The sequence below is a fragment of the Monodelphis domestica genome, chromosome 1 (genome assembly GCF_027887165.1).
Source record: "Monodelphis domestica isolate mMonDom1 chromosome 1, mMonDom1.pri, whole genome shotgun sequence".
In the NCBI taxonomy this organism is placed as follows: Eukaryota; Metazoa; Chordata; class Mammalia; order Didelphimorphia; family Didelphidae; genus Monodelphis; species Monodelphis domestica.
Window position 1 is genome coordinate 299,818,934 of NC_077227.1, and position 10,325 is coordinate 299,829,258.

At 36.2% G+C, this 10,325-nt stretch overlaps 1 pseudogene; it reads left to right on the forward strand.

Annotated features, from left to right (window-relative positions):
- The first annotated feature begins 7,959 nt into the window (after positions 1 to 7,959).
- On the forward strand, positions 7,960 to 8,792 carry LOC103092722 (glyceraldehyde-3-phosphate dehydrogenase-like; annotated as a pseudogene).
- Positions 8,793 to 10,325: the final 1,533 nt, after the last annotated feature.

The window sequence follows — 10,325 nt, forward strand, 5'->3', positions numbered from 1 at the left end:
TCAGTAGCCAGGACTACAGAAAGTTTGCCACACTATGAAAGACAGAAAAGGTACTAAATTTTAGGAGCCAGGTAGGAGACAAATTTGAGATACTTGGTAGAATGTGGAACAAGGAAAACTTGCCTTTAACACATATTAAACAGCCACAACCTTGAACCCCAAACATGTTCAAGTCCTCTTGTTATGGCTCAAAATTTTCATCAACTCCATCAGGATTGTTTGGTCTCTTTGACCTTCTGCTCAATTGGCACTATGCAGTTTAGCTTTGTGCTTCTTTGGCACTGTGCAATGGCTCTTTTTGTATTCTCTTGTCCTGGAATCAGATAGAATCATTAAGCAAAGTTTCATAATTTTTAAAAAAAATTAGTGGCATCATTTTCATAGTCTCAAGCCTTTTGGGTATGCATTGATATTATAGCAAATATATTTTAAACTGATATTACTGCAAAATCAAAAAAGTTAAAGAAAATCTTAATACTGGTGACATGTGCTTCAAATATAAAAAGGAGAGAAAAACTAAAAAACTGAACTAGTATATTGCACATGGAAGAAGAATATAATAATAAAAGAGTTTTAAAATTCAAAAATATAGCCTATAATCATTGACACACTGTGTCACCGAAGGAAATGTAGAATACAAAGATTTCTCACCAAAAATGAGATCCATTTCCTCTTCATACCTGGCCATGATCCACTGTGAGTTGTGAATCTTAAAAATACTTAGACTGTACCTTAGAAGATTTGGTTTAGCTATTCCCTTATTGTAACAATGGAGATACTAGGTCTAACAAGAATCACAAATATATTGGGAACTTTTAAAATTATTCCACCCTACTCAGACAGTGCCTTAGGGGAAGATAAAGTTGTAAACTCCTAATTGAGCAATGAAAGTCCTAACTCATACCTTATAGTAAAGCTAGAACCTTAAGATAGGTCTATTTTTAGATCTAATACAAAAAGGTGTTAACTGCTTATAAAGGTTAAATTAATCACAAAAAGGTCAAGTAACTTACAAAGGGCAAGCTTAACAAAGGGGTGTGAAGTACTCAGAAGATATAATCTAACAAGACAAGGTGAGAACCAAAGAAGATGAGAACTAAGAATGGGCAGTTCTGGAAAAAAGCGTCCACTGTGATTGGTAGATGTGAAAATTTAGGGGAGGTGACATAAGAGAAAATTTCTTTAAAAGGAAGGGGTAAAAAGTCAGGAAAAAATTCAGTTTGGAGTAGAGTTAGATTTTGAACTCAGTTCAGGAAATTGAGTAGAGTGGAGGACTTGAGCTTGCTTAGAGATGGTCTTGTGGTGAGTGATAAGACTGACTCCCTCTCCCTTAGGCTCAAGGAGGCCACCTTGGCCTAGGTCTTTAACTACTGCTTGGCTCAGCCTGAGCCAGAACAGTTTAAATTAATTCTCTCTCTCTCTCTGTCTCTGTCTCTCTCTCTGTCTCTGTCTCTCTTTCTCTCTCTCTCTCCTTCCCTTAATTCCTTCATTTATATTAATTAAATCTCCATAAATCCCCATTTGATTTGGGTATTTTTCATATTTGGGAATTTCCCATGATGACCACTTATTTAGATTTTAAGTCAAAACACTAAAATTATTCTTATAGAGTGCAAGCAAATGATTTTTACAATGTAACATTATTTTATAAAGAACAGTGGTACAACAGCTAATGCACATTCAAAAAGTACCCAAATCCCCAAAATTCACAATAGCCCAGTTAAATACAATAGCAATCAAACCCCAAATCATTTTTCATATAAGTTGTTGTATGACAAAAAAATCCTATGAATTCATGAATATTTGTCACAATTTTTACAGATGAAGCAAATCTTTCAACTTTGGCACATACATTTTTAAACAAAGTAAAACTTATTTGGGTCTAGCACATCATCAAGAAATCTAGATATCATTCTGATGAAAGGGTAAAGTGAGCTGAAGAGTTATAAATGAGAGATGCTCCCCTTTTTTTTGAGCCATCCAGGGATACCATGCTCTGGGATTCACTTCCCAGATCCTTTGGTATGAGACTGTGATTAACCATACATTCACATTTTTATAAATGTAGGAGGTAGGGATTATAATTTTATAATTATAATTGTATTTCACTTCAGCTACTAAAATGGACCTTACCTCCTGTTAGAGGCAGGAAAAAATGACCAGTTGTTGAAAAAAATCTAAAAATCATGTCTAAATACCCCTTAAAATCAATTTGAGACATTTAGGTCACTAAATTTTCCAAAGGTTGTTATACAATTGTAAACAGTTTTGATGAAGTCCATCCATCCTCTATGTGACAAGTGACAAAGTCAAAATGGAAAAAGGCTGTTTTTTTTTTTAATATGGGCTTCTTCAATAATGTTTGTTTAGTATAGTTATAGGGGAAAACCAACAAAATTTAACAGTAGTTAAAACCAACTACATTAAAATGATTCAGTGTAAAAGAATAATATTGAATACATTAATATATGAACTTAAACCCACAAAATTAAATCTTAAAACAATCAGCAAAATGCAATAAAGTACAGAGATTTTTATAAAACATTGGAGTCTGAAAAGCCTTAAAAATATAACCTCCAGTCTCTTTAAAGTTCATTTTTTTATCCATTGAGATTCCTTTTGTCAGTACTGTTGGATTCCCCATAGTAGAGAACATGGGTTTTAGGAATGTCAAATTGGGCAGGCCCAAATGGCAAAGAGTTGCAGGGAGATTAATTTCTCTCCCAAATCTCAGGTAAGATAAGTAAAAGGATCAGTGCACTCAAAAAACATCCTTTGAAATAGGCAATGCTCTGCTTTCTCATAGAATATTCCATTTTTGTAATCAATTTCTTGTTTGGAAAAGGCTCTTCCTTCTCCTTGTTCCCCTTCCTGAGATCCCCAGCCATATAAAGGCTAATTGTAGCCTAAGGAAAGAATACCCCTCTTTTTACCAGTTTGTTTATGATTCTGAAGACACAGGGACAGCTACCAGCAGCCTGGGTCATGGGGCTGGGCCTGGGGTTTGATGAGCAATCTGGCTCAGAGGCTGGAAATTAGGAGTAGAGTTGCTGGGGCCTGAGGCTGGGGCTGAGGCCAGAGCCTGGGCTGGGGCCAGACCAGGACCAGGTGAGCGATATGGGTCAAGAAGGTCAGGAGTAGTTGGCTGGAGGCAGGAGCACAGCAGGAGGGAGTTGAATCAGAAGAAGCTACTTTGCAAGGGTGGGTGAAAAGCCTTGACAGGAGAAATGTGGCTTAAAAATTATTTAGGCTATCTTAAAAAAAATTGAGCAGTTCTCATCTGACCAGTGGTTGCCAAAAACTGTAAAAATTTAAATTATATCTCTAATAATAAAAATATTATATTTTATGAGGTTTATTAAGGATCATTACAAATCAAGGAATAAAGAAGATGCAAAATAAAAACCATGTGTCCATGACTGATTAGCACATTTAAAATCCCCATGCTTAGCTTACCACTATACTTGCTACATCATTGCAAAGGCAGACAGCGTGGCAGGCGTTACTGCCAGTTAAATACCAATTGTGATTTCACCAATGTAGAGACTGAGGAGAGATTATAGGGAATTCTGGGAAATACCAAGGTCTTTTGGTGAATGAAGCCTAGGGTTCAAAAATCTCCATTTATATGCTATTATATGAGTAGGATAAGTAACTTAAGAAGAAAATTTATCAGAGACAAAACTTACACTTAGACCTTCATTCAGAGAGAAGACAGACTTCCAGAAAGTGGAAAAAAAAAACACTTCGCAAAATTATGGGTTTTTTTTTTATATGGTTGGGACTTCCAGGTTAAGATGAGTGCAGTGTAGAGGTATGAGTCTTCCTTTCCTCACCACTGACCTTTATGGACTATGTCAAAAAGAAAAAAAATATCAAGTTCAGATGAGTAAACTGGATCCACAGAAGGTGAAGCAATGAAGGTAAGTGGGATTTGGGCATTTCCATGCTATAAGGGCATGAAATATCTCCTACCAAAACACAAGCTGATCAAAACTCCCCCACTCCACCTACAACTCCAGAGTCAGAGCCAGCAAACCAGAATCAGAGCAAGTGGCTGGGCAATCTCTAGGTGCTTGGGAACTGGTTAAGAGCACCATGGACTTATCCCTGAGAGCAGAGAGGGGTGGCACACACAAGCCACTGAGACTTGAAAAATAACCTCAAGCAAAAACTGCTTCATAGCTCCATACAAAGAGAGCCTGCTCTCCTCACTCAGACTTCTGGCTGGGAAGGGAAGAAATAACCAACATAACAATGGCCAGCAATGCCCAAGAAATACAATCTTCAACCACCAAAAACAAGAGAATGGCACTGACACTGGATAATTTTTATGGAGAAAAAATCCAGACTACAGAGGAGATAGCAGAAGACAACAAACAAGTAAAGATACCCAACCCCCCTCCCCAAATGGAAATTGGTCACCAACTCTTAAATCTGAGATAATGAATCAAATGAGGAAGATAGAAGGAACTTGGCAAGAAAAGTGGTAAATAGTACAAAAAGAAAATAGCAAAATAAAGACAGAAATTTCCACTTAGAGAAAGAAGTCCAAAAATCAAATGAAATGATAAGCAAATTGAAGTCCAGAAATGACCTGCTAGAAGCCAAGGATAGACCAAACTGAAAAGGAAAATCAAAAGATCATATTAGAAAACCCATCTTTACAGACCAGAATTGGGCAAGTAGAAGCTAATCATCTCACTAGACAGCAAAAATTAATAAAGCAAAGTCAAAAGGATGACATAATAGAAAGGAAACATGAAATATAGCACTGACAAAATTAATGACCTGGAAAATGGAGCCAATTTGAGAATCATTGATCTACCTGAAAACAGAGAAATAAACAGAAACCTTGACATCATAGGATAAGAAATTATCCAAGAAAAATGCCCATATATTCTTGAACAAGAGGACAAAATAGAAATTGAAAAAATCCATAGATCACCCTCTACATTAAATCCTCAAAAGACAAACCCCAGGAATGTAATGGCCAAATTCAAGAGCTTCTAAGCTAAGGAGAAAATATTGCAAGAAGCTAGAAAGAAACAATTCAAGGAGCACCAATCAGGATTATACTATATCTGGCAGCCTCAACACTAAAGGCTTGGAGTATGATATTCAGAAAAGCAAGAGGTCTACAACCAAGGATAACCTACCCATCAAAACTGACTATATACTTCCAGGAGAACATATGGGGATTTAACAAAATAGATTTCCAAAAGACTAAGTAAGTTATAGTCTATGATTGCACTGGAATGGTATTGTCTTGAAAGAAATGATGAATAGGAGCTCAGAAAAAACTTGGAAAGACTTAAATGGATTTAAACAGTGTGAAGTAAGCAGAACCAGAATAACATTGTACAGAGTGACAGTATGATGAACAACTATGAATAACTTAATGATTCTCAGCAATACAGTGATCAAAAACAAACAGAAAGGACTCATGATAAAAATGCCATCTACTCCCAGAGAAAGAACTGATGGAGTCTAAATCCAAACCAAGCAAACATTTTTCACTCTCTTCCTTAATTTATTTTTTTGAATTTCCTTCAACATAGAGATTAATATGGGAAAACATTTTACATGATTGCACATGTAAAATCTATACCAGATTGCTTACCATCTCAGCAGACGGAGATGAGGAAAGAGTAAATGAATGGAAGGAGAAAATTCAAGACTCAATTTTTTTAAATGTTGGAAAATGTTTTTATATGTACTTGGGTGGGGAGAGAAAATAATTTTTTCAAACAATGACAAGACTCACTGTATCACAACTGTGCAATTCTGCTTCTCTTAAATCCAGTTCCCTTAGTCAAAATACCACCTTATGATGTCTTTGGATTCCTTCAAAAATAAGGATAAAGTTCCCTATTCATCTATCCCTTTGTGGTTGAGAGTTACAGACTGCATTGCAAAAAACTAGGTTTTCAAGGAAACCTCATGCAGAAAGAGAATGGAATTTTGCTGGCAATGGGGGATGGGTCTAGAACCTCTAGCCAAGAAAAACAGATGAACAGTTGGAAAGGGGTTCTTCTCTCTTTTGAACTGGAAGGGAGATGAGCATCTTGTTGAGCAAAACCTGCAGCAATCCTTCATCTATCTGAAGAAATCATATTAGCCATTCTTCCTCATTAGTGGTAGATAGAGACTTTTTCCCTTACCACTCTCCCTTCTTCACTCCTTCCCATCCTTCCATAAGACAGCAAGCAATCTGATATATATTTTACATGTGTTAATCATGAAAAACAATTTTCTATATTAGTCATCCCATGGAAGAACTCTCAAACAACAAAAAGTAGGGAAAATGAAATATAGAGTGCTTCTGTCTGTATTCAGATTCAATCAGTTCTTTCTCAGACAGCAGATGGTATTTTCATATCATGGTGTTTTTTAGAATAACCAAGTCATTACTTATTGTTCTTCAAAAAATATTGCTGTCACTATTTTTAATGTTCTTCTGCTTCTGCTGACTTCACTTTGCATCAGTTCATGTAAGTCCAGGTTTTTCCAAAATCATCCCGTTTTTGTCATTTTCTTATAACACAATGTTATTCCATCACAATCATAAAATAGCTTCCCTAATTGAAGGACAACCTCTCAATTTCCAATTCTTTGCCACCAGAAAAAGCTGTAATAAGTATTTATGTCCAAATAGGTCTTTTTCTCTCTTTTTAAATCTCTTCCCTATAGAGACTTAATAATATTGATAGCTCTAAATGCAGAGTTTTAGAGTTTTTTAACTTAGTTCCTATTTTCTTTCCAGAATGAATGGATCAGATTTCAACTCCACCAACAGTATATTAATGTCCCAACATTTATCACTTTCCTCTTTTGTCATATTAGTCAATCTAATGTCTCTCAGATGGTGCCTCAGAATTGTTTTAAATTGCATTTCTCTAATCAAAAGTTATTTAGAGCATTTTTATTTGACTATAGATGACTTTGATTTCTTTATATGAAAATTGCCTATTCATATCCTTTGATCACTTATCAACTAGAGAATTACATTTATTTTTATAGATTGGATTTAGTTCTCCATATATTTGAGAAATTAGACCTTTCTCATTGGTACTTGCAATAAAATTTTTTCTCCAGATTTTCAACACGCCTGTTTCCCCTTCTTCTGCTTGGAAGCACCTTCTTTCTAGTCACAATCCTATTCCATTTTGAGCCCCATATGACTCTTTGTGACCCCAGTTTGGGGTCTTCTTGGCAAAGTTGCTAGAGTGACTATCCATTTCCTTCTCCAGCTCATTTTACAGATGAGGAAACTGAAACAGACAAGGTTAAGTGACTTGCCCGAAGTCACAAAGCTAGTAAGTTTCTAAGGATAGATTTGTACTCAGGAAAATGAATGTCCCTGACTCCTGGCCTGACACTCTATTTGCTATGCCACTTACTTGTACCTAGTCATCATCTTTAGCGCCACCCTTGCAAAAAGATTTCTCTGTATATATGAGAGCATTAAAACATTGGAGTGTTGTATGATTCAACAATTTCCATAGTCCTTCACAAGATTTCTAACAACTATTTTAGCTCCTTCGGAAGAAGACTAGAATCTATATTTTTATCTTTCATTTAACAATTGAGCTCTCAGTCAGGAAAGAATGACTTATGTCTCAACACTCACACCAAAATAGACTTTTTCCCTCTCTTTTCAATTCTCCCAGATTCTGCTATCTATTGACCAACCTTCAGAAATTAAAACAGAATAGGTATGATTGATCATTTCATATAGCCAGTGAATTCAAAAGTAATTAAATATTTCATAAATGTAAGTTTAAAAGATAGGAAATTTATGGCTCTCAGTTTATCTTCCAAGTTCACTGCCAGGATCCTCTGCTTCAGTTGCATCCCTGAGACAAGATGGTGAAGCTCAGAGTCAATTTGGCCATTTTGGACACCTGGTAACCTAGGCAGCATTAAACTGTAATGGAATGGAGCTTTGGCCATAAATGATCCATTCATTGACCTCGACTATATGGTTTACATATTCCAATATGATTCCACCCATTGCTAATTCAAGAGCACTGTAAAGATGGAGAATAAAAAGCTGGTTATCAATGGAAAAGCCATTATCATCTTCCAGGAGCAGGATGCCACCAACATTAAATGGGGAGATGCTGGAGCTGAGTATATTGTGTAGTCCACTGGCATCTTTACCACCATGGACAAATCCAGGGTTCACTTGAAGAGTGGAGCAAGCAGGTTATTATCTCTGCCCCTTCTTCTGATGCTCCAATGTTCGTGATGGGGATGAACCATGAGAAATACCATAATTCACTCAAAATCATCAGTAATGCTTCCTGCACTACCAACTGCTTGTCCTCCTTGTCTGAGGTCATTCATTATTGCTATTCAGAAGTCAGTAGATGTCCCCTCTGTTAAGCTGTGGTGTGATGGGCATGTTGCTGCCCAGAATATCATTCCTGCTTCCACTGGTGCTGGAAAAGCTATGGGCAAGATCATACATGAGCTGAATGAAAAGCTCACAGGAATGGCCTTCCATGTTCCTACTCCCAATATGTGTGTGCTGGATCAGGCACTGCCTGGAGAAATCTGCCGAATATGATATTAAGAATGTGGTGAAGCAAGTTGCAGAGGGATCCTTGAAAGGCATCTTGGGTCACACAAAGGACCAGGTTGTAATCTGTGACTTTAACAGTGACACCTACTCTTTTACTTTCAATGCTGGTGGCAACAACCATTTTGTCAAGTTCATTTCTTGGTATGACAACAAGTACATTTATAGTCACTGTGTGATAGACATATACATGGCCTCCAAGTAGTAGAAAGCCATGGATCTTCATCCTCAGCCAAAAAAGACTAGTTCCACCACTGAGGAACTCAAATCCATAACCCATATTTCTATGCTGGAGATCCCATGTCTCAACCACATCCCTACCCTGAAGCCTCCCTGTAGCTGGGGCCAGGAGCATAGAGTCCTTGTGTTCCATCAATAAAGTCATCACATTCAGTGTAAAAAAATGGTTAATAAATTTATTAATTATATACATCTGACTTCTCTAACAGAAAAAAGAAGAAAGAATGTTCATTGCTTCATTCCTAAATTAGATTTTTTTTTGTAGGGGAAACTCATCATTTTTACCTCTGACCTTAACTATTTCATTTAATGAAATTTCTTGAATGAAGGTGGTACCTGTATCTGTGGAGCTGATAGCTCTTGAACACCAGCTATGCCAACCCTCAAGTCTGTCTTTCTAATCTCTATTCCATTTGTTCATCTCCCTGGCCCAATTTCAAATTAAATTCTGCACTCATATCTCTACCCAAATCCCTGAATAGTCTCATCTATGTCCCTACTTAGGTGAAAGGGGGAAAAAAAAACTCTTTTCAAGATTATATCTCCCACATGGCATTGAAGACTTTTCCCTGCCTTTTGAAAATTGTCCCTAAACGCTCAATATGTAAAAAATAGAGATAATGATACTTATTGCAATTCCTGCCCAGGATTATTTTGAAGGCCAAATGAGATGATATAAGTAAAATGTTTTGTAAACCTTAACATGTTTCTTCCTGAGGTGATACAGTGGATAGAGTCCATATGGATTCAGGAATCAGGAAGACTCAAATACAGCTTCACTTACTGGCTGTGAATCTCTGGGCAAATCACTTAATCTCAGTTTACCTCAGTTTCCTCATTTGTAAAATGAAAATAATAATAGCACTTACCTCCCAGAATTGATGTGAGGATAAAATGAGGTAATAATTGTAAAGTATTTGACATGTAGTAAGCTTTATAAATGTATATAAGTAAGCTTTATATAAATGTTAGCTATTAATATTATTATTCCTGACTAGCTCTCAAGGCCCAGTACTCAAGTGTTTATATCTATAACATGTCAGGCACTATGGTGTCAGGAAAAGAGTCTATAATGAAGTTACTTCCTTCAGGGGCTTATATTCTCTTAAAATATAACTATTATAATTTTATGTTTTATATTACACATTATACATTTACATATTACAATCTCCTAACATATTATTGGTATTGCTTAATCCCCCACTAAACTATGAGCCCCTTGACAACGGAGATTATGTTATGCTTGATTTATTTTTTTAAATCTCTCAGTAGTACATAATGGACACTGAGTTATTTACTACGTTTAATTTCATTCTAGTACAAAAACTGCCAACATGTACAGAACAGAAAAATGATTAGCACTAGCAGCAGTGACATAACACACACACTATATAGAAAGATGTGATATCAAGTTGCTGATGTGGAAATACTATAAAGAAAATTCAAGCATAAACTAGAGCTGTCATTCAGATGGGAATTCCTGGTCACATCTTTCTAG